Source organism: Symphalangus syndactylus, chromosome 5 (genome assembly GCF_028878055.3).
Source record: "Symphalangus syndactylus isolate Jambi chromosome 5, NHGRI_mSymSyn1-v2.1_pri, whole genome shotgun sequence".
Classification (NCBI taxonomy): domain Eukaryota; kingdom Metazoa; phylum Chordata; class Mammalia; order Primates; family Hylobatidae; genus Symphalangus; species Symphalangus syndactylus.
In genome coordinates this window covers 45,208,595-45,234,138 of record NC_072427.2, presented here as the reverse complement: position 1 = coordinate 45,234,138, position 25,544 = coordinate 45,208,595, and the positions used below count along the sequence as shown (strand labels likewise).

The 25,544-nt window shown below is 40.6% G+C and overlaps 1 protein-coding gene across 2 annotated transcripts in view; it reads right to left on the bottom strand.

Annotated features, from left to right (window-relative positions):
* The window catches only part of RORA (RAR related orphan receptor A), a 740,258-nt gene that overhangs the window by 509,761 nt on the left and 204,953 nt on the right, over nt 1–25,544 (bottom strand). The gene's annotated exons all lie outside the window — the stretch shown is intronic.

Below are 25,544 nucleotides of genomic sequence, written 5' to 3'. Positions count from 1 at the left end.
GAACTCAAGAAGCCTGCCCAAGGCCACATGGGTGGATTGTGGAGTCACTCTTTCAACAAGTATCTACTGAGTGCCTGCTCTGTTCTAGACGCTAGGGATACAGTAGGGGAAGCCAACATGGTAACTGCGCTGGCGGAGTTCACTTTCAAGTGGCAAGAGTGAACAGCTGTAAAAGCATAAGCTAATAGGAAAGAAATATTTGGTAGTGTGAAATACGACAAAAATTAAATCAAGGAATAGGACAGAGAGTGACTGAGGGGTTACTTCTATGTGGCCAAGGAAAAAAGAACTCTCTGAGGAAGGGGCATTTAAACCAAGAACAGAATGACAAGAAAGGCACAGTCATACAAAGATCCAGGCAAGAGTCAGCTGAGGTGGGCAGGAGGAAAGAAGACAGTCCTAGAATGGAGATGGCCAACTTCAAACAGAGCGTGGCCCATGGGGGCAGCCATGAACAGGCGGGGCAGCTGGGGAGCTGGTGGCCACCAAATGAGCTCCTTTCTCTGCCGGGCTGTTGAGGCGGGCTGACTGGTTTCATGTCTGTCTTTCAATAGAATGAAGGGAGGGAAACAGAAACCATGTCCACAGGACATTAGTACCTGCATCTAGGAAGGAGGAGTTAGTCCCAGGAAGGCTGGCCCTCCCATCTGGCCACCCTGAGAGGTTTCAGTTCCCTTCTGGTTCATGTGCCAAGCTGACCTGTCAGCTTTCACTTCCCAAGGGACGCAGTGTCAGTGTGTTGAAGCTGCAGCATCTGAACCAATAAAGCTACCTCTGAGTAACATGGAAGCAAGGTAGGAAGGCAAAAACCACATCCCACTGTGATATCAGCCATATTTCTTCCACATGGCAAGTTTCGTTTTGTTTAATTTAACAATAAAGTCATTATATTAACTCGATTCAATAGAAGCAGCAGGGGGATTTCTCCTAATTTAATCTTGGGCTTTGGGGCATCTTGCTCAGTGTTAAAACAATACCATATAAAAAGATTAAAGGGACTGTATTATATTGAAAAAAATATGTTAGCGTCTCAGAATGCAGCCTACCTTTAATTTAGAAACTAGTCAGCCTACTTCTTACTTTATCCAAAGTGTCATCTAGTCAAGAGGGCCAATCTCTGCAAGCAAATCCTGCTGCTTTAGGGTTTAAACTCTGCAAAGTGGGCATTTCATCCAAGGAGCTGATGCTCCAATTTGAAGAGTTATTAGATACACCCAGCCAGGGAATATAAATAACTTGAGCTTACCAGCGTCACAGAACTGGTTTTCTATAAGTCACTTGAAAATACAAGGACATAGGGCCAGGCATGGTGGCTCACGCCTGTAATCCCAGCACTTTGGGAGGCTGAGGCGGGCAGATCACGAGGTCAGGAATTCGAGACCATCTTGCCTAACACAGTGAAACCCCGTCTCTACTAAAAATACAAAAAAAAAAAAAAAAAAAAAAAAAATTAGCTGGGCGTGGTGGCGGGCGCCTATAGTCCCAGCTACTCGGGAGGCTGAGGCAGGAGAATGGTGTCAACCTGGGAGGCGGAGGTTGCAGTGAGCCGAGATGGTGCCACTGCACTCCAGCCTGGGTGACAGAATGAGACTCTGTCTCAAAAAAAAAAAAAAAAAAAAAAAAAGAAAAGAAAATACAAAGACATAACCAACAATCTGTATCAATCTATGTATCCATTATATCGGCTATATAGTACGCAGCTTAAAACGAAACGTTGTTCCTAACAATTAACCGTTATAAGAAATAATCTCCAAGCCTTTTAGAAGTCTTGAAGGATTGAAGAAACTATATAATCTGCTGATTTAGTGATTTGAAATCTGGGGATTCCAAATTCACACACACATACACACACACACACAATGGCTAGAGACCAAACAATGTTTTTTGTTCTCAGCTGGCAAAAAGAATTAACAAATTCATTAATTAGGATGCTGTTTATGCTTGTACTGAATATATATGAATGCAGGCCCACTCAAGGATTCCAGCTGGGAGATGCCAACTTTTGAAATTCAAAGACAAACTAGATTTATCTTTGGTGCCTTCATATGCTTATTGCAGTCACACTGACCATGTGGGTTTGTGTGTCTAAGTGAGGCCTGCGAATATTTATTTCACCAAGCAAGTTTTAAAGTCTATTTCATGTCCTTTCAACTACAAAATGCAAAACAAAGCTAGCCTTGGGTGGTGGGAAGACAGAAGAAATTATCTTTATTCAGGACTGCTTTTAGAAGAAGAAAGAAGTGGCTGAAATCTGGGGAAAGGTACAGATAATAGCTGTGATTCACTCCAGCCGTAGCTAACAAGGCCGTGTGCTTTTCCTGGTGGGAAGCAGATGGGAAGGATCTGGAACAGGGAGAATGAGTAGGGAAAGGAATAAGCCTTGGAGACACTGCTGTTTCCCTGTCTCTCTCTCACATAGTCTTTCTCTCTCTCTCCCTCTCTATGAGAAATCTTTTTTCATGGCCAAAAAAAAAAATGTTTGAGGAACAAAACAAGATCTCATTGTGGAGGGACTAAAGACACGCCACAGGGAGCTTCTGTCACACGGTTCAGATCCCAGAGTGAAGGGGAGTCAGACAAGAGGAGGTTTCAACTCTTGAAATCTTTGTCATGCATTTGCTTTCTTTATTGACAGTACTTCCTTCTTGTCATGGAAAAGTGTAATTTGCCAAAAAGGGGGCAGTGGGGAGAGGGGAGTAGAAAGAAATGGGGAGAGAGAGGAGAGAGAAGAGAGAGGGGGAGAGAGAAGAGAGAGGGAGAGAGAAAGAGAGAGAGACTAATACGTACAATATAAATAATACAGCAAGAGGAAGCATCCTATTATAGAATTCTTTATGCTTAAAATGGAGTCTTGTTTTTTTTTCATCTAAAAATAAGCCTGCGACCTTTTGCATTTTTCAGGCCATAAGTATTTCTGCAAGGTCCAGAGTCCCAAGGCACACGGGGGCAGAGTGAGGGCTGTCTGGTCCAGGTCCCCAGAGCTAAGAAGTATACCTGTCAGAGAAGCAGCAGCCAAGTTGAAAGAGAGGGAATCCACAGAGGCCTGGGAGGGTACTGTGAACCCCCACTTCCTCTGTCAGTTATTGATTAAACCTCTTATACATACATACCCGTTCTAGGAAAGCTGAACTTTAATTTTATGCCTCCTGCAGAAAAGAGAGATGGATACAGACATGGGTCTGGGAGTAAATAACACTCGGCAACATAAGAAGAACACACACCTGCAAACGTTCTCAAGGTTAGATTTTTTAAAGTGCAAAGAAATGAAAAAAATGTCGAACCTCACTTATAATCAAAGCTATGCAAACTAAAATGTGTTACACTTTTTAAAACTTATCCAATTAGCAAAGATGAAAAAGAAAGATAATACCAATGTTGATGAAGGTTTATGCAGACAGGCGCTCTTACGTCTATTCAAAGTTGGAATAGAAATGAGTAGTCTTTCTGGAGTTAAATTAGGCAACATGTTGCAGATGACTTAAATGTGCAGATTCTAGTGCAGCAATTCCACTTTTAGCAGCGTATTGTATCAGACATATGCAGTAGGATGTTCATCGCAGCATTGTTTAGCAAACTGATGGAAACAATCTGAGGGTTCAACAATAGGATGATTGGTTAAGTCAATTGTGTTACATTCATACAATAGATGTGATTAAAAGTTATGCTTAGCCGGGCGTGGTGGCTCACGTCTGTAATCCCAGCACTTTGGGAGGCCGAGATAGGGGGATCATTTGAGGTCAGGAGATCGAGATCAGCCTGGCCAACATGGTGAAACACTGCCTTTACTAAAAATACAAAAAATAGCCAGGCGTGGTGGCAGGCGCCTGTAATCCCAGCTACTCAGGAGGCTGAGGCAGGAGAATTGCTTGAACCTGGAAGGCGGAGGCTGCGGTGAGCCGAGACCATGCCACTGTACTCCAGCCTGGGCAACAGAGTGAGACTCTGTCTCAAAAAATAAAAAAAGTTGTGCTTACAACAAATACATAACTAATGAAATGCTGAGGAAATGTTGCTAACCTAAAAATGAAATCTGAAAGCTCTCTCTCTCTCTATGTATATATACATACACACACACATATGTATTATCCATATCCATACAACGCTTGTGTTCTAAGTGTATAGCTAAATGTACTCACACTATTTAACACTCACAACAACACAATAAAGTAAACACTATTATTGTGGCCTTCTCACAAATGAAGAAACTGGAAAATGAGAGAATGAAAACCTAAACTCAGGTGTAGTCCGGTCTAAATTATATAAACTTCCTCTCTCGGCCATGAGTAGGAGTGTGCGTACGTCTGTGTATGTGTGTACATGTGCCTTCCTCATGAATACAGATACTCTGAAATGTTCCTAGTCACCTCTTAGTGGTAGGCCTAGCCATATATATATATATTTTTTTTGTTTTGTTTTGTTTTTGAGAAGGAGTCTCGCTCTGTCACCAGGCTGGAGTGCAGTGGTACGATCTTGGCTTACCGCAACTTCCACCTCCTGAGTTCAAGCGGTTCCCCTGCCTCAGCTTCCCGAGTAGCTGGGATTACAGGCAGACGCCACCATGCCCAGTTAATTTTTGTATTTTTAGTAGAGATGGGATTTCACCGTGTTGGCCAGGATGGTCTCAATCTCTTAACTTCGTGACCTGCCCGCCTCGGCCTCCCAAAGTGCTGGGATTACAGGTGTGAGCCACCATGCCCGGCCGTAATTTTTTTTCTTTTTTTATTGCTTTGTGCTGTGTGTTTCATGATTTCTACAATGACCATGTATTTCTTTTGCAACTAAGAAAAAACTGCAAGTAGCTCCTCTTTTGAGATGTTATTCTGATTATGATTACCTTCTGACTCGTTGGAACTCAGAAGGTGTCAAGAAGAGGGAGAAAGTAACTAACAGATAATTTTCCCCTGGGTGTACTCTGAAGCCCAGGAACAGCCACTGGGAAAAGACCGCCCATGTGCCCTGGGAAAGGTCACTTGACTCCATGAAGTGAGAAATAAAAGCGATAATGCATGTGTTAATAAAAACACCTGCCGCACACAATCCACGCTGTTGCTCCTTCCTCTGCCAGCCTCTGAAACACACCAATTCCAGCAGTGGTATTCTCCAGACTCCCCATCAGACACAGTTGGAATTTTCTCAGGAAAGACCATGAACTTAAAATCAAAGGGAAATACATTCTGCCTGAAGAATGCCTTATCAGTGCTCACTAGATACAACTGACTGTCCCTACTCTCCTAAGTTCTAACTCCCTTTGAATTATTGTCCTTGGTTTTTGGAGCTTATTTCTAACTCTATTACAGTGGTTTTCAAACTAGAAAATGTATCCTCTTGAAGTGTCACAAAAATCCTTCCTAGAAGTATATGGACATAGACAATTCTAAGGAAATTAAATTCCAGAATCTCAATTTCCCGGAGGCTTTCCTAAATGTGTCTGATAATGCATTCGTGGTTAAGAGGTCATGCCAGTTTACTCACCTCTCCACTTACAAGCTTGCTTCTCTTACCTTCGAGCAGAAAGACATAACTTTCACCTATGGCAAATCTATTATAACTCCCTGTCCAGGGCTATGAACACCATTGGAGTTCCTGCCCCAGAAGGAACCAATTTGATATAGGGGTTAAAAGTAAGCCTTCTATAATCAGGAGATTATAAATCCAAGGTAGGTGGCTGGTTGTTTTGGGTGTATAATTCAGAGGTTCAAAATGGAAATGACATTGCTCTAATGAAACTCTGTTCCCATCACAAAATTGATAGGCAATGTTTCTCACCATTTATATGATACGGACTAAAACAAGGAATGGAATTGATATTGAACCCTTGGCAAAAATAACATTCATCCATAGGTAAATAAACTAATTGGAAATAAAGAACCATCCATCTCATTAAGAAATATATTTCTAATACACATTTACTTCTATATTTAATAATTGTTTATTGAAATGTTCAATACATTTGTGTTGTTTTGATCAAATTTGTTCTAAAAATCATTGTAATGATAAATCCATCTAGAAGATTTAAAAAATTACCTATACCTTTACGGTCATAGGATTTTAAAAATTTATTTACACATATTTTTATTACAAAGGATTATGATAGCATAATCAATAAGAGATTTTTAAGCATAAAAATATATAACATTAGGCTAATGTTATATAGGCTAATGTTATATATTTTATATATAACATTAGCCTAATGTTATATATTTTATATATAACATTAGCCTAATGTTATATATTTTATATATAACATTATGTTATATATTTTATATATAACATATATAATAATGTTATATATTTTATATATAACATTATGTTATATATTTTATATATAACATTATGTTATATATTTTATATATAACATAATGTTATATATTTTATATATAACATAATGTTATATATTTTATATATAACATTATGTTATATATTTTATATATAACATAATGTTATATATTTTATATATAACATTATGTTATATATTTTATATATAACATAATGTTATATATTTTATATATAACATTATGTTATATATTTTATATATAACATTATGTTATATATTTTATATATAACATTATGTTATATATTTTATATATAACATTAGCCTAATGTTATATATTTTATGAATGTTATATATATATGAAATATATAATATTTCATATCTGTGTAACAGCCTAATGTTAAATATATAACAGCCTAATGTTATATATAATATATAACATTAGCCTAATGTTATATATAATATATAACATTAGCCTAATGTTATATATAATGTTATATATATAATATATAACATTAGCCTAATGTTATATATAATGTTATATATATAATATATATTATATATTATATATTATACATTATATATTATATATATATTATATTATATATATTATATATATAACATATATAACATTAGGCTAATGTTATATATTACATATAACATTAGGCTGTTATATATTTAACATTAGGCTGTTACACAGATATGAAATATTATATATTTTATATATACAACATTAGCCTAATGTTATATAAAATATATAACATTAGGATAAAATTAGGATAATAGAAATAGAAGAAAAAAGATGTAGAAGTTTTGGGTATCAAAAAAGAGCTTGTTCGTGTATTTCCTTAAAAAATGAATGACAGCAAATATTTACACCAAAATAGTATTTAGATTTCACTAGATACACTTCAAAAGTGACAAGTTTTATTTTTAAATGTAAATATTTATAAAATGCCAGAAATTAAATCCTCTGCTATTGAACGATTTAAACTTATGATAAAAAAATTTAAGTGTCAAATTTTAGATAAACGTGGAGATATAAAGAATTTCAAAATTCTCTGTGTGTGTATGTGTGTGTGTGTGTGTGTGTAGTAAATGAACGACAAAAAATGAAACCCACTGTCTAATGCATCTCATGACTATTCTTTTTCCTCCATGGGACCCAAGAATTTACTTTATTGGGTTTAAGGGGGCTAATGAAAATATTTGATTTAGTTCTCTCAAGAGATCTGGCCACATTCCAGCTGCACCCACAAGCCAGGTATATCAGCTGGGTCTTTCGAGCAGGTGATCAAGAACGCATGAACAGGAATGAGCACAGGTCAGCCCTGAGGAAGAGGGTCATGTCTGACACTGGGCTGTTCCCTGATGGGTGGAATCAATTTGACTCGCAGAAGGAAAGGAAAACTAAACTTTCCACCTGTGACTTATAGCTACAATCAGGTCACTTATGCTATCATTTCCAAGAATGGAAGAAATCCTATGAAAAAAATGCGCATGTAGACGGAATTCTTTTCCTTTGTACACATTTGACTTACCCCTTTTTAATGCCTTTTACTTGATTCCATTAGAAAAAAAATCCACAACTGAGTACACTATGCTTTTGAAAAGCTGCATACATATGCCCACTCTCAAACAATGAAAATGACTTGGAAATAAATGATGTTGATGTAGAAAAATTACAGGAACGGGCATATTGCTTTTCTTCCTCTCTGCTGACTCTGACCAAGGGCAACTCCAAGGATAGAAAGTTATCCATTCGATGAAATTAGAAAGACACGGGGCACAGAAAGGATCAGGTCCTGCCACTTACCAGCTCTGATAGGATAAACATCCTATCAGAGTCTCGGTTTCCTTACCTTTAAGGTGGTAAACTTTAAAAGAGACACCTTGCCTACTGCTTCGCAAGACTGCTGTGAGTAGCAAATATGAATGTGAATCTGAAAGAATGTTATATGCCATTAGTGATTAATCACTTTGAGTATTAACAGCTCTTCAATGCCATCGCTGTTAGAGGAAGAAACCTGGTGTTCTCCATCCCCTTCTCAGTCCTGATGCTGCCTTTCTTTCCCTATAAAAGTAGCCCATTCTGGGGGAGGGATGGGTAGGAAAGTTGTCATTGATTTCATTAAGATAGAGTAAAAATTTATTACAGGAAGGATGCACATTTCGACAAAAGCTTAGGGCTTGCAGCCCTGGTTTCACTCTAATGAAAGAAACTGCCACAACTCTGGGCATAGTCCTATGCTTAAACAACTGTGTTTGGCTTGGTGAAAATACACCAAGATGAAAGATGTCCACCTTGATTCATCTGTATGATACAGGAAAGAAAATCTGGCAAATTAGAAAGACACGGGGCATAGATAGTCTATTTACACCTATAAGGTCAAGACTAATCTTTAATTTTAATTCAGATAGATTGTCTTAATGAAGCTGTTAACAACAGTGAGAAGTGGAAACATCTGATTTGTCTTGACTATGCTTAGACCTCACAAATCTTGAACTACAATCCACAGAACCAAGATCACTTAACACTTACTTAAACTGATTTCTGTAAGTAATGTGAAAGGTCTCTCCTGAGGTAAACTATTATTAGTCCCGACATGATTAACCTGGGCAATTGACACATAAAAAGGATCTTAATCCATTAATTTGCTAATTGGTGTTCATTACTTTGGACATGGGCTTCGACATGTCAGCCTAGTGTTCATCTGTAGGAAATAAAGACCCAAACAGGGTATGCAACTGTGCAGATCTGGCTGTAGCTTGGAAAAAAAAATTGGAGTCTTAAAATTCTCTGAACATGAAAATGAAAAACACAACTAATAAACAGTTGCGTTGCCTTTTCGTCTTTGCCCCCAACTGTACTGCTTCATTTTTAACATATGTTTAACTGCTATTTTTTATTAAACTCATATTTAGGCAGGGAGGAACAAGCTCACCACATATGCTTTGGGTTATATGCTAACTATTCCTTGTCAGATGGTGAGTTAAAAAGAAAGACACTGGAAGAGTAGAATTAAATGTAAATCTGGCTTATGAAAATCCCTAGCTTTTGAGAGGAAACACTTCCATTTGAGAGAATTTGGGACAGCTAATTTTTCAGGGCCTCCTGGGGCTTGAATCTAATACTATCATACAGAGGTTCTGTTTCAGGTAGAGTCATCTTGAGTCCCATCTGAGATGTCCCTGAAGTGCTAAAATCATCCCTTTAAGAATCCATATCTAAGATGGTCCATATCCTAGACCCTATTCTTGGCTTATAAAGTTGTAGTGAAAATTAGTGACCTTGGTCATACTAGGACTTAGCTGCAAGTACCCTCTAGCAAAGAAACAAAGGGCTGAGAGATCACCTGATCTGGCCAATTGCATGAAATGCACAGGCATGCAATCCAAACATCCCAGGGGTGTGGAGCTTCCATTCACCAGAACCGACCAGGAAGGGGAGTGTTCACTAGCAGATTATAGAAAACATGATTTTGATGTGCCCTCTCTTCAATATTTATTGTGAGCCCTTGTGCCTCAGTTTTCCTACCTCTGAAATGGAAATAAAAACATCACCTAAGTCATATTAGGACTTAGTTGCAAGGGGGTGCTGTGTAATGCCCAGTGGACGATAAGAACATTTCATGACTTTAGAACCTGGAGATGAGGACTGTTGGCTGGGAGTACTCAAATAAATTTACTCCCTCAGGTTCTTCCCTCCTATTTCTACCTACATCAATGAGCCTGGTTCCTTGGTTCTGTTCTGCTGTTATTCCAAAACTCTCAGATTCCATGCATACATATTGATTAAGCCAAGCACATTTCAACTACATCATGTCACCTAAACATCGTGTAAGGCTTATATGATTATTACTTCATGATATAAAAAAATTATGATGAAGTCAAGTGCGAAGGCAAAGGTCATTTAGGCAAAGGCAGAGGTAGGAACTGAACCCCTATCTTCTGATTCCAAATCCAGCTTTCCTCCCATCCCCCTCATTCAACTGCACACACTTCTGGCTTCTTGTCATTTCCTTCCTCTCTCCATTTTGTATTTCTTTCCTTTTCCTCCACCATCTGTATCTTCTGCATTCTCTTCCTTGATCCATTCTCTCATGAGATCCATTATCTCATCACTCAGTTTCTCTCTTTTTTTTTTTTTTTTTTTGAGACGGAGTCTTGCTCTGTCCCCCAGGCTGGAGTGCAGTGGCGCGACCTCGGCTCACTGCATGCTCCGTCTCCTGCCTCAGCCTCCTGAGTAGCTGGGACTACAGGCGCCTGCCACCACGCCCGGATAAATTTTTGTATTTTTAGTAGAGACGGGGTTTCACCATGTCAGCCAGGACAGTCTCGATCTCCTGACCTTGTGATCCGCCCGCCGAGGCCTCCCAAACTCTGGGATTACAGGTGTGAGCCACCGTGCCCAGCCAATCTGTTTCTCTTCTATAGAACTGTTATTAAAGTTCCTGAATTCTAAGAGAAGGATAGAAATGTGGGAAGGAACTCTAATAATGATATCCTAAAACTAATGATGTTAAGACTAATAAAATGACAAAAGTTTTGCTTTCGTTGTTTGATTTTAAATATATAAATCTTACTTTAAGTATCTGTGAGCACAGTGGCTTGAAAAAAATAAAAAAAAAAAACCTGTAATCTAAAGAGGAAACACAGTGCCGTTTCCTTTGATTTTCTCAAGGGAGATATTGGGAAAATACTATCACTGAAAGAGTATCTGCAAAAGCTTTCCTACACATTAAAAAAGAAGGAACATAAAAAATATTAGCTATTTGACACTCATAAAGCAGACTGAATTACTCTAGGCATTTCTGGATACCTGGCATTTACTACAGTCACTTGAGCTATTTTGATTTATGAGGGTTTAAGCCCTCAAGCAGGTTAGGTTTAACTAAACTTGCTACCAAGTGCCCACTTAAGGATTCTTTCAGCAAACAAGAAGAAATATTCTTCACTTAGAGTTCATGCCACCAAGCCTCAAGCTTCCCTAGGAACGAGGCATTCATTTCCAGAGAGCTTGCCCTCTGTTTTCTCCACAGCTTCCCTCAATTTACGTCTCTATCAAACAAACAAAGAGCTGAGAGATCACCTGGTCTGGCCAACTGCATGAAATCCAAACATCCCAGGCGTGTGGAGCTTCCATTCACCAGAACTGACCAGGAAGGGGAGTGTTCACTAGCAGATTATAGAAAACATGATTTTGATGTGCCCTCTCTTCAATATTTACTGTGAGCCTTTGTGCCTCAGTTTTCCTACCTCTGAAATGGAAATAAAAACATCACCTATCTCATAAGATTGTTTGGAGGATTAAATGAATGAATTCAAGCATAGCATGTAAAACATGTGCTAGAAGATGATATGAAGTATGCAGTAAATTTAGCTGATACTATCAACGCTTTCCCAATTTGTTCCTATAGGGCACCCAAATTGGTACAGTAATCTTTGCTGACAACCTTCCTCCCCATCACAAGTCTCACAAACACTAACTTGTTCCTCTTGCCTTATTCTCTCTCAATCCTACCCTTTGCTAGTTAAAATTAAGTTCTAACAAGATAACTGGACAGATGAATTTGTAAGCCACCTAATGTGTTTTCTCTCCCAGGGAAAGGAAAACTATAATTCAAACAAAATTCATGTCTCAGAAAGATTCTTAAGCAATCACTTTAATAATAGACATTGCAGGCTAGCAGATAAATGTTTTTTTGATCAAATATCCTTTCTCCAGTGCCTGGCAAACACTGTTTCTCTAAACCAAGTTATCTTTTTTTTTTTTTTTTTTTGAGACAGGGTCTCATTCTGTCACCAAGGCTAGAGTACAGTGGTGTGATCTCAGCTTACTGCAGCCCAGACCTCCAGGGCTCAAGAAATCCTTCCACCTCAGCCTCCTGAGTATCTGGGATTATAGGCACACACCACCACACCTGTCTAATTTTTGTAGAGATGGGGTTTCACCATGTTGCCCAGGCTGGTCTTGAACTCCTCAGCTCAAGTGTATCACCTGCCTTGGCCTCCCAAAGTGCTGGGATTACAGGTGTGAGCCACCGCGCTCCCAGACTCATCTAACTTCTTGATTCGTCTGCTCCCAATTTTAATTACAATCACAGACAAATAGTATCTTGGGATGACAAACTTCCCTGAAATCTTTCTGGGTACATGTCTTCAATTTAGTTCATGGAGCACCAAACTATAACCACAGAAAGTGAATTCTAGTTCCAGACACATTGTTTATTCATTCAGTTGCATGGGATAAGTCACTTTACTTTTCTGAGCCTCAATTTGCTCATCTGAATAATGGAAACAATAATATGTATTCACATAACCACAGCTTGAGAACCAAATCCAGCTCGTCACATCTTTTTGTAAATAGAGTTTTATTGGATCACAGTCATACCCATTTGTTTATGAACTGCCTCTGGCTGCTTTTGTTGCGGAGTTGTGACAGAGACCGTGTGGCCCATAAGGCCAAACATATTTATCTAGCCCTTTACAGAAAAGTTTGCCGACTTCTGCTCCAGATGACTGCTGTGGGAAACCAGTAAGATAATTGACATCGAAGTGCTTTGTTACCTGCAAATACTGACGTAAAATGTGAATCCTTATTATTGCCTTTTAGATGTCCACAGGCTTAGTGTGTGGCTCACCCGGTAGCTGCATTCTTCCTAGCTAAGCAAATCCCAAACACCTTGAGCCTATTACCTATTAGGTCAATTTAAAAAATTTCTCTTGTTGCCTTTGTTGCTGGGTGGGGTATTTTTGGACTTGTTCCAGTTTCTCCTATTCATTTTTCTTTTAAATTTTAATTAATGTATAGTATACTGGAAAGGTTATTATCTGGTTCTCAGGTAAAATCTCAGTTAATATAGCCAAGAACTGGGTTGGCTTTTTTTTTGGCGGGGAGGGGGGGGAGGCGGGGACGGAGTCTCGCTCTGTCGCCCAGGCTGGAGTGCAGTGGTGCGATCTCCACTCACTGCAAGCTCCGCCTCCCAGGTTCACGCCGTTCTCCTGCCTCAGCCTCCCGAGTAGCTGGGACTACAGGCACCCGCCACAACGTCTGGCTAATTTTTTGTATTTTTAGTAGAGACGGGGCTTCACCGTATTAGCCAGGATGGTCTCCATCTCCTGACCTCGTGATCCGCCCGCCTCGGCCTCCCAAAGTGCTGGGATTACAGGCGTGAGCCACCGCGCCCGGCCGGGTTGGCTTTTTAAATAACAGCTCTGTAATGAAGTACTCTTGGTCAAGTAGATACAGCAGGATCCAAAACCAGTTAAATCACTAACTGTGAACATTTGAGCAAATTATTTAACCTCTCTCGGCCTCAGCTTCCACATCTATAAAACGAGAGCACAAATTATATAGAGCTTTGAGAGTTACTGTTGAGATTATAACAGCGTATTTGTGAGCAAGCTGACTTATGCAAAATGCCTGGCACATAGTAGGTACTTAGACAAGGCTGCGGATGTGGCTTCCTCATGTCATTGACAGAGAGACACTTTTCTATCACAATCATGCCCAGATGATTTTAAAATTGTGAGTCCATTTATTGGGCATAAGTATCCTACCTTACATTTGTCCCTATTGAACTTCAACTTGCTTTTGATTTATTCAGGTCACTTTGACTTCTATTCCTGTCTTCTAAGGAGTTAGAATTTATACTCTTCTGAATTTGTATTCTGTGAACCTCATTTCCAAAGGATGAAAGAACAAGAGAAAATACAGGTTAACTAGGGTCGTAAGGCTAGCTGTCTGAGGCAAAATTAAGTGTAGATTTGGCACAATTATTCAAAACCCAATATGACAAAATGTTTTGGCTGTAACTATCTAAGCCTTAAGAAAAGAAATACATTTTCCTATCAATTTTTCACTTCACACTGCTAACACAGACGAAGCCAAAGGGGTAGAAAGACAAATGGGTGGTCAAAATTAACAGCATGCTTAGGGAACAAGGAATAGGGAACCTGTGACTTTCCTCTCCGGCAAGCTCTCCCTGATTTTTAAATGCTTCTGCCTTACCAAGGTTTGTTTTGAGAGTGTTTTTAATCTGAGATATTTTATCTGCTAAAACCTTATTTTTTCTGCTCTATTTTCTGCATTTTCCTCCAGCATCTTTGATTCTCAGCATTTACAGCAAGCACCGGATCTCTCCTATAGCCCGAAGCTCGTTAAACTACCGCAAAATAAGATATGAGCACCTCATTAATTGCCATCATCAAGAGAATTAGTGTGCCTATCAATAAATATTAAAGTTGCACATTCTGTCTCTAAAGAATGAACTTGCCATGCACAGGTACTGGATGCCTTCCCACCCGAGACAGATCTCAATCACAGAAGACAAGGAAAGCCCTGGCGGCAGACTCTATTTTAATCCAAGGATTTGGGGAGGGACTTTCCTGCCAACTAAGGATTAGTTTTTTTCCTTAGAGCCTTGTGACTTTGAAAACCAGCTAAAAACGCATATCAAATGTAAAATGCCTAAATCAGCATTGTGGGAATCATTTAAAATGTACTGACAAAGCTGCTCTTATAAGTTGAGATATTAATTCAAAATTTTTAAGTAAAAAAAATTAATTACATTGAAATACACAAAAAAATGTTTGGAAGAAAGGCTTTTTGCTCACCTGCAATTTCTAATTTTCCAATAACACAATAATCATACTAGTTCAGATTTATTGAAGTTATTATGTAGAAGACGCTGTATTGAGAAGTGTAGGTGCTCGTCTGTTCACCACCACAATGCCATGAAGTCTGCGCTATTATTATTTTACTCACCAAAAATGTGGGGCTTAAAGAGATTGAGCAACTTGCCATAGATAACAGATCTGTTTTTAAAGATCAGCTGCATACATGGGGGAAAGAATACCAAACAATTCTAAGAATATGCTCCTAATGATACAAAATTGTATACCTGTAAAAGAGCTTATTGCAGTCTTAGGTTGCATTAATTGAAGAAGATGGTCCAGGAAAAAGGAGGTAATGACCTTGCCCAAATCCTTGGACCTCAGAATTCCTCCAGGGGTCTGTTTTCAGTATGATGAACACAGTTTACATGGAATATGGATAAACCAGGGGGAACGTGGCCAAGACGACAGGAGGGCTTCAGTCATGATATCGGAGAGATGACTGCAGGAACTAGCAGTGGCAGCCTGGAAACAGAAGAGTATCAGGCTTTGTGAGAGACTGCAGACGGTGTAAAAACAAGAGCATTAGCTGGGCTCCAGTTTCTCCTTTTTCTCTTATTAGTACCACAACGTAGAGTGAGTTAACCTCTCTACATCTCAGTCTTCTCATCTCTAAGACGGTGCTAATAATGGCACTCTACTTCATACAGTTCTTGAGGGAATTTAGATGAGATAATACAAATAAAGCACTGACCATTGCACCTGGCATTCGAGAAGCTCCTAGCAAATGCTAGCCACTAATATCATGGTTGCTGTCATCATTGCTTCTGTGGTTCTTAAAATAGAATGGTGATTTCCAAAATCACTGCAGAAAATGGTCTCCCAGGATAAACAGGTGGCATGCCAACAAAGACTTCATGGTTCCAAAGGTTTGGGAAACACCAACTTAGAGAAAGTTAAGCAAGATTTTTACTCTGTGCATGTGGCTCTCCAAGAAGAGGTAAAAGTATATAACAATTCCCAGCTGTGTTTGGTTAGGATCATTTTTAAACAACAATCCTTGGAAGGAGTGTGTTCTATGAGCTTTGGGTCCCATGACCACAGAAGAGTCTACATCATAATAAGCTATGCCCATCAGCTGATGTCGATGAAGCACACCCCAGAGAATCTGCCTGGAGGTTTCGGGACCCATAAGGAGTAAAGAATAGCTGAATGTGGTGAAATGGGGAGGCAGGTCACTGGGCAATTAGAAGTGTGAAAATGTGCCTGGTTGGACACAGGGTATGAGGCAAGCAGCAGCTCATTTGAGAAAACTGGTGGAGTAGTCCCCCTGGTAAAAGCTTACTTTTAAAGTAAAATGGCCCAGATGAACCTGATTTCATTAAATGAGACCTGGAAATAAGGTTGCCCCATATACACTCAGCTGAAGACGTATGAATGAAGAAAGAAATGAATGAATATTTTTATTCCAAAGTTACCCTCTTTCCTATAAAACATATAAAAGTCACACCATTATTATATCATTGATTACCATTATAGTGAAATTATAGACAACATCCAAATGAGTATCACCTGAGCCTTTCTTTTCCAAGTTGAGTATGTCACACAAAGCAGGCTCTTTTGATTCCTACATTTTTGTTTATTGGCTTAACCTCCAGGGCTCCATCGGAATAAGTAACACTACACGAAAACAAGTTCCAAATGTGAGAGATTCAACAGAATCCAGGACAGGCTTTGTGTAGACATGGATTTTCACATGCTTATTCAAAATATTTGCTGTCAATGGTACTTGGTGAAAGTGATTGTTACATACAGCATGGCTAACTTTTTTATGTAAATGAAATGCAAATGTATGCAATGTTATCTTTAATGCAGATGTAGCAGAAAGTATTAAGATATGCTGAGAGCCTAATTAGGTCCTACATCAAAAACTATATATAAACTTGACTCCAATGTCTCAAGAACACAAATTGAGTCTAGAAATCCCAGTTTGCAAGCTTAAAAAAAAGATGTACATATATATTTTAAATCACAGTTCTTTTTCTTCTCCCTTCTCTAAGTCTGAACACTTGAAAGGATGATCTTGGGCAGATATTTCAGTGTGGGGGAGGGGGTGTGGAGTGGGTGGGAAACGAACAAGTTTCTTTCTAACAAAAACCAAGAAGCGAGAAAAGAAAATCAGCCACAAGCCCCCCAAAAAGGCAAAACAAAGCTGTCTTGTGTTTTCCATTTTCATATTAAAAATGATGACGTGCCACAAAGCATATTTTTGCATTTATTTCCATTTCTAACCTTCCTGGAGACGAACACATGTGCATTCCTTCCTAATCTCTGTTACTGTAAAACCTTATGAACTCCAGTTCCACCAATTCCCCATGTTGATCCTTCTGACAGGGGTGAGTGGAAGTTTACCTTTATTTAAGGAGTGAAAGGGTTGACAAAACAAATAAATATCATAAAAAGCACTGCAGCATACCTGCTCAACCTACATGATATAAGCTCTTCTTAAGCACTTAGAAGCATTGTTCATATAGAAAACTATTCAACTGTCTTTTCTGTTTACTACAATAGATCCTCCAAAAGAACGCCCCTATGTGATACTTTGTTAGCCCCTTATAATTTACTATGCATAGTAGAAAAGCGATAACATTGAACATCTTCGTAACTGTCCATAATCCAGGCTCCTTACTAATTCTGAGGAGTCTTGCCTTCTGATTCCTCAGCAAAGTGTAGCAGGATTCGAGTGGCAAGTACCTGGGGCCTCTCTTGGCTCTACCTGTGACTTGCTCTGTGTCCTTGGACAGCTCAGTGGCTTCTTTCCTGCTGGTTTTATGGGGCTTTTCTTTCCCCATTCACATTCTAAAATTGCTTTGGGAATCAAAATAGAAAAAAAAGGATGCAGAAACAGTCAGAAAAGTATGGAAAGCACTTTATAAATGTAAGGTGTCACTGGTCTCTAAATTGTGAGGGTGTGTGGGAGTGTCTATGTGTAGTGTGTAGCATAGTGAAATACTCCACATGCACATGCATATATATATTTGGATTCATAAAAATTTACAGGTGTATATACATCTGCATGCATGTATATACGAAGCATGCATGTATATACTGCATGCATGTATATATTGTACTGCACTCATATATAACATGTGCATAGGTACTCATGGATAAGTACAGATGTATATATGAATATACTGACCTCAGAGCAATCATACATATAACACATGAGTATGTATGTATATGATGATATACTCATCTATACAGACATATATTGACACATAACAGACACACACATCCTCATAAATGGTAAGGATGTATATGTCTATCTCTGCCAATGCACACATTAAATGTGCGTGTATCTGAGCTAATTACCCTGTGCACCTTGCCACAGAGAGTACCTGAAATGGCCCAAGACAAAATCTAGACCTATGTATCCAGGCTGAAGGGCTTAAAGCAAACAGAGCTTATCCAGCTCTATTCCCCTCTGAGTTTTCTTCCATCTTATCTAATACACCCTCTGAAAAGAAGGATCTTTTTTAGTTCTGCTAAGATCCCCAAATGCTCTTAACATCTCCAAAGCTCTCTAATACAAAAGGACCCAGTTGCTGCAAGGCACAAGAATTGTACTGGCTTCACAGCACCACAGAACATGCCCAGCGGAATACATTACACACTGCTCCACGCAGCTCCTCTGAAATTGATATTGCTGGCATCACTCGCCCCAAATTTCTAACATTGTCATGATAACCCCATTTGTTCTCAGGAGCTGCTTCCCACATTTTAAAGTAACAGAATTTTCCCCATGTCTGTCCTTCATCATGCCCTTTCTTTAAAGAAAAAAAAGAAGTCTTCCCTTGGGTTCTTCCTCCATTTTGTGTAGTAATTCCTAGTGTTGTCAGTCGATTATCAAGTATATAGCAAACATTATTTCCTGCTAATATACAATCTGTGCAATTTTAACCAGGCTTGCACCCCAAGCTGAGGACAATGGAAGGTTTTGTCTTTGTGCTAAATAGTTTGGTTCAGAGGATCATCGTTAGAGATGCTCAAAAGAGGTGGGGTTGTTTCGGTCTGGAAAAGTCAGTGAAGTGGGGGAAACCCGTCCTGCCCCACTCTGACCTTTTCCAGCACACCCCTCAAAAGAGGAAACCACAGGTGCTGGAGAGGATGTGGAGAAATAGGAACACTTTTACACTGTTGGTGGGACTGTAAACTAGTTCAACCATTGTGGAAGTCAGTGTGGCGATTCCTCAGGGATCTCGAACTAGAAATACCATTTGACCCAGCCATCCCATTACTGGGTATATACCCAAAGGACTATAAATCATGCTGCTATAAAGACACATGCACACGTATGTTTATTGCGGCACTATTCACAATAGCAAAGAGTTGGAACCAACCCAAATGTCCAACAACGATAGACTGGATTAAGAAAATGTGGCACATATACACCATGGAATACTATGCAGCCATAAAAAATGATGAGTTCGTGTCCTTTGTAGGGACATGGATGAAACTGGAAAACATCATTCTCAGTAAACTATCGCAAGGACAAAAAACCAAACACCGCACGTTCTCACTCATAGGTGGGAATTGAACAATGAGAACTCATGGACACAGGAAGGGGAACATCACGCTCCGGGGACTGTTGTGGGGTGGGGGGAGGGGGGAGGGACAGCATTAGGAGATACACCTAATGCTAAATGACGAATTAATGGGTGCAGGAAATCAACATGGCACATGGATACATATGTAACAAACCTGCACATTGTGCACATGTACCCTAAAACCCTAAAGTATAATAAAAAAAAAAAAAAAAAAAAGAGGAAACCATTCAGCTACTTCAAGTCTCTCACATCTGTACTTATCCATGGGTACCGTACCTTCATGCACCTTGCTTCTCCTCTGTGCCACTCTCCTAATGACCATCTACCCTCCTGATGGGGTTCCTGATGTTGGCCTGACCACCTCTCCAATGGCTGGTCACTGACGGGGCCTGCCTGCCCCAGAATTCACCTCCAAAGCATATCATGCTCCTGGTTCCTTTGCCACTTCTCAAAAAGCTTCTTCTGATTTCTGCTCTGACACCAACTTCCTGTCCTCTGACCTCCGCTATTCTCTCTCTGTATCCTTCACCACCACCCTTCAGCATTAACCACTGAAGGAATCGCGAACCTCTCTCAGAGGCTCCAGATTCACATTTGCAAGTGTCTGCTGGACATCACCACAGAATGTCCCTTTGTAGAGAATGAAACCAGCTCTGAATGCTGCATTTTCCTTCCAAATCCTAATGGGGCTGACGCTGTCCGAATTTTGCAAGTTTGAAATGCTTCATATATGTCTTTCTGTTCCCTTCTCTTTAGGACTCCACATTAACTCAGCATCTCAGTATCACCTCCACTTAGCTTCCCACCTCTGTCACTTACATTCCATCCTCTCTCCTGCTACTCAACTTCAGACCATCCCACCTGCAGCCCAGGATGAAAGCACTCTCTTTGCCCCAGAAGTAGCTAGCATCTTACCATGGAAAGCATGCACACACTGGGGAAAGAAGAGCCAGGATTCTAGTTCGGAATTGCTGCTTCTTCACAAATAGACTTTGGGCAGTGACTCAATACTTTTCAGGCCCAATATTCACATCTCTGAAATGTGAATGAGGCTCTTTTCTTATTGTTTATTGAAGATAATAATGTCTGGCTATTGTTACAACCACCAAGGCCTCCCTCCTCCAATCCAGATGCTTCCAAAACCTTCACCCTCAGAAAGACTGATCAAGGAATATCAACAAAAGGCCCTTCACATCTTTATTTTGAAAAGCTTTCAGGCAATCTTGGTGCACAATTAGATTTTGTAGTCTCTGCCCTAATCCATCATTGAACTTGAAGCTGGAACTCCCTTCCTAAAGCATAACTCAAATCACATTATTCCCAAACTGAGAAATCTTCAAGAGCCCCATATAATTTCCTGAGGACATTTTAGGCCCCTCATCTATCTTTTCTCCTTCCCAAATGGTAACAGACCTTTGTGCTAAATTAGGCTATTTCTTGCTGCCTCTCAGTTATGACGAATTCAGTTGTATCAGAAACTCAACTGACAGTGGCCTAAACAACTAAGCATTTATTTTTTTCCACATAACGTGAATTCTGGGGGCAGATGGCTTTGTGCTTTGCTTCACTGGTTGTACAAGGTCAGGGATCCGGGCCACAGTTGGTAATTCTCTTGGTCCTCCCCTCAAGGTGGGGAGATGACAGTAGCAGCTGCGGCAAGCACCAAGTCCACACCTGTGTTCCAACGCTGGGGACGGGAGAGGCCTGCACAGAGAGGTCCTCCTCAACACCCCCTCTCTAGTCTATTGGCCATAACTGGGTCACATGGCTACAAGGGAGGCTGGAAAAAGTGACTGCGATGTTTCAGCCTCTATAGTGGGAGACTAGAAAGGCAGAGGCTCTGTGAATGACTATGAGTAAGCAATTATTAGAAACCCCTAAATACACCCTCAGTATCACTGCCTAAACTTAGAATTGTCCTCCTTTTCCAAACCTGTGTCTGTTTAAATGATTATAGCTAACATTCAGTAAGTGCTTGCTATAGGCCAGGCAGTGCTTCAAATGCTTTATGGGTATTAGTTCTTAATATTTACAATAACTCTGAGGCAAGATAATTATTCGAGCAATCGTACAATTGAGGACATTGAGGCTGATCAAGGTTCAAACACAGGCAACCTGACCCTGGATCCCACACTCCCAGCCACAGCACAACACTGCCTCTCAAGGAACAGCTTAAGCATAATCTTCTCCATGAAGAGGATCTTGCATGCAATCCCCCGACCAGATGCACAATTTTCTTCCTTAAAATCCTCTGATGTACTTCTCCTATGGTGAGGGCAATGATATAATCCAAAGTAGGGCATGTCTGAGATGCACGGAAGCACTATCAATAATTACAACAGGAAAACATACTGTCGTATGCAAACCGGGATGTATGAACATCCTACCTGTGGTTCCAGCCTCCGGGAGAGTGCTTGTGTACACATCCCATTTCTTCTTACTGGTGCACTGGGATTTTGAGGGCGGGCACTATACATGAATGGTATATCACCTGGATAGGCTTCACATGGTGCTCTGCTCGGAGTAAGTGCCCTTGGTCAATTAGCTATGTGCTGACCCGAGGGAGCCTTGAAAGGCTGATAGGATGTACTTACTTACACAAGGGACTACAGGGTGGCATCTGTAAAGAGTGGGAAAGGTGAAGGCTCTAAATCAGATTTTGCCTGAATTCAAATGCTAGGTCAACCTTTGCAGGCTCTATGATTTGGGACATTTTACTTCACTACTATGTTGACTGAGTGCTCCTGTCTGTAAAATCATGATAACAAAATAAATTTCCCTACAGGGTGTTTGGGACCACTGAGTGAGCTAACTGCATGTAAAATGCTTGACACAGAAAGACTCCAAATTTAGGCAGCTATTAATTAATACAAACATATTCATTAATTTGTGGGAAAAATGTATATGAGCAGAATGGGGCACGGCAATTGTGTCACATGCTAAGGTACCACAGGAAGGTAAGTTTGGATTGTGTGTGTGGCTGCTGGGCTTGACCTGAGAGGTACCATCTTTTTCCCAATGCTTTTAAGAACACAGCTCAAAGTTCAGAGTGCCATCTTTGTTTTCATGCCAGTATTTTCAATGGTGCACACACAGACACACATTCTGTTGATGCAAAATCTGCTATAGACTGGGATGGGGTCATATTCAGAGCCCTGCCATGATAAATAAGACTCCTCTCTGTACTTTTGTGCTTTCTTATTTCAAAACTGGGTAAAAATGTGACCCCCTAGATACATCGTGGCAAAGATTGTACAGATTTAAGTAAAATGGTTAACTGAGAGTTAACTGGTTAATTCTATTCTAAAATACGTTTGTGGTTTTGCTGTCTGGAGGTAGAAGAAAATGGTAGGTTGAACATAAATGCAGGTTTGCATCTTGTCTTTGGCTCCTCAGGTAAGAGATGCAAGGAGGCGGCAGTATCCCTAGTGGTAACCAACACTGAAGAACTGACAGGCAGGGCACGGTGGCCCATACCTGCAATCCCAGCAATTTGGGAGGCCAAGGCAGGCAGATCACTTGAGGTCAAGAGTTCATGACCAGCCTGGCCAACAAGGTGAAACCCCGCCTCTACTAAAAATACAAAACAAATTAGCCGGGTGTGGTGGCGGGCCCCTGTAATCCCATCTACTCAGGAGGCTGAGGGAGGAGAATCGCTTGAACCCGGGAGGCAAAGGTTGCAGCAAGCTGAAATCGTGCCACTGCACTCCAGCCTGGGCAACTTTTTGAGACTCCGTCTCAAAAAAAAAAAAAAAAAGAACTGACAAAACTTGTATTAGTCCGTTTTCACACTCCTGATAAAGACATACCTGAGACTGGGGAAAAAAAGAAGTTTAATTAGACTTACAGTTCCACATGGCTGGGAGGCCTCAGAATCATGGTGGGAGGTGAAAGGCACTTCTTACACAGTGAGAGTAAGAGAAAAATGAGGAAGATGCCAAAGCAGAAAGTCCTGATAAACCCATCAGATCTCATGAGACTTATTCACTACCATGGCAATGGTATGAGGGAAACCACCCCCATGATTCAAATGATCTCCTACTGGGTCCTCAGGTAAGAGGACCACAACACGTGAGAATTATGGGAGTACAGTTCCAGATGAGATCTGGGTGGGGACACAGAGCCAAACTCTGTCACTCAGCCTTTGCCGGGATACGGAAAGGCGGGACAAACTCAGGATCAGTTAGAAACCTTTAAGACAGCAAACCTGTTGCTGGTGTTCCTACAGTGTTCCAGGTAAGAGCTTTGGATATTTTTGTCTAAGCATATTTGGGTTTCCTCTCATGGGAGTGGACACTGAAACAAATGAACTAGCTATGAAAGATGCACCTTTATTCATTGTAATCTCAACCCTAACTTCTTCCTTTTCATTATTTCACATGGGATGAGCGAACTTATCACACTGTCTTCATCAGTAGATAACTCCCACTAACTCAAGAATAATCAGAAGTATCCACTTTGTAAACACTGATATATAAAACCATGGTATTCTCCTACTTGCTTTGATTAACCCCAATTTGGCATGTCCAGTTACTGCCCTGGGGACCCATTAAGAGTCTATGGGAACAAAAAATGCATAAACGAGTGTTGGGAGTTGATTACAAGTCCAACCCTCTATAAGGGTCATGGCATACTTCTGTTTATTTAATATGCACAACTCCAAGAGAGGTAGTAATCCTGTCTGTTGGGTTTCTCCACAAAACCCACCCTAAGGACACCAGCATAACAGGGGAACAAGTCAAACTGGGGTGGAAATCAGTTGGTATTTAAAAAAATTATACAAGTAGCATTCATCCTAGGAAAAAGCAGAACTTTCTTGGATCTCTCTCTTTTTTTTTTTTTTTGAGACAGAATCTTGCTCTGTTGCCAAGCGCCCATGCTGGAGTGCAGTGGCTCAATCATAGTTCGGTGAGGCTTTGACTTCCTACTCTCAGGTCATCCTCTCACCTCAGTCTCCCAAGTAGCTGGGACTACAGGTGCAAGCTACCATGCCCGGTAATTTTTTTTTTTTTTTTGAGATGGAGTCTCCCTCTGTCACCCAGGCTGGAGGGGGCAGTGGCATGATCTCGGTTCATTGCAACCTCCACCTCCCGAGTTCAAGTGATTCTCCTGCCTCAGCCTCCCGAGTAGCTGGGACCACAGGCACGTACCACCACGCCCAGCTAATTTTTGTATTTTTTGTGGAGACAGGGTTTCACCATGTTGGCCAGGCTGGTCTTGAACTCCTGACATCACACGACCTGTCCATCTCAGCCTCCAAAGTGCTGGGATCGCAGGCATGAGCCACTGCACCGGGCCCCGGCTACTTTTTTGTATTTTTTGTAGAGATGGGAGTCTCCCAGTGTTGCTCAGGCTGGTCTTGAACTCTTGAGCTCAAGCAATCTGCCTGCCTTAGCCTCCCAAAGCACTGGGATTAAAGGCGTGAGCCACGGCACCCAGCTGGAAATTTGTTAGATCTCTTTCTGCACGTGATGTTAGCCAACAGACCAATAAGCAATTTTATATCTTTTGGCTTACTTTTTGTTTTGCTTTGGTTTTTGTATTTCATGGTTGGGAGCAAGGCAAAAGTGCCCCAAGGTTTTTGGTGTTTAAGATCTCCGAAGTTTTAGGCCCAGATCACACATCTAATGAATCAAACAGCCAGGATGCAAACCCACGCTTCTGTGACCCAAAGCCCCTTCATGTATAAAATGATGAGCCCGGGTCAAGCTCCAGGATGCCCTGGAAAGTTCTAGCCATTCTTATGGCATAGCACTGTACACTGGGACATGACTTAACTTCTCCACAGGCTTCTCAAATCCTAAAACACGTCTCTGTCCACGCCTGAGGCTGGGTATCACAAAGTCTTGCGAAAACGCCTCACCTGAGAGAACTTTCAGCCCCCAGATAGCCGCTCATTCCCTTCAAGGGCTGTGGTCCCAGGTCCCGGGCCCCAGCTGTGCTTCAGTGACATGATTCAGGAGCACCTCCTCCAAAGCAGCAGGGCAAACCCTGTTCTTTTCTGGGAGCTGTTGTCCTTGAGTCATTACCTCACACTCTTAGAACTT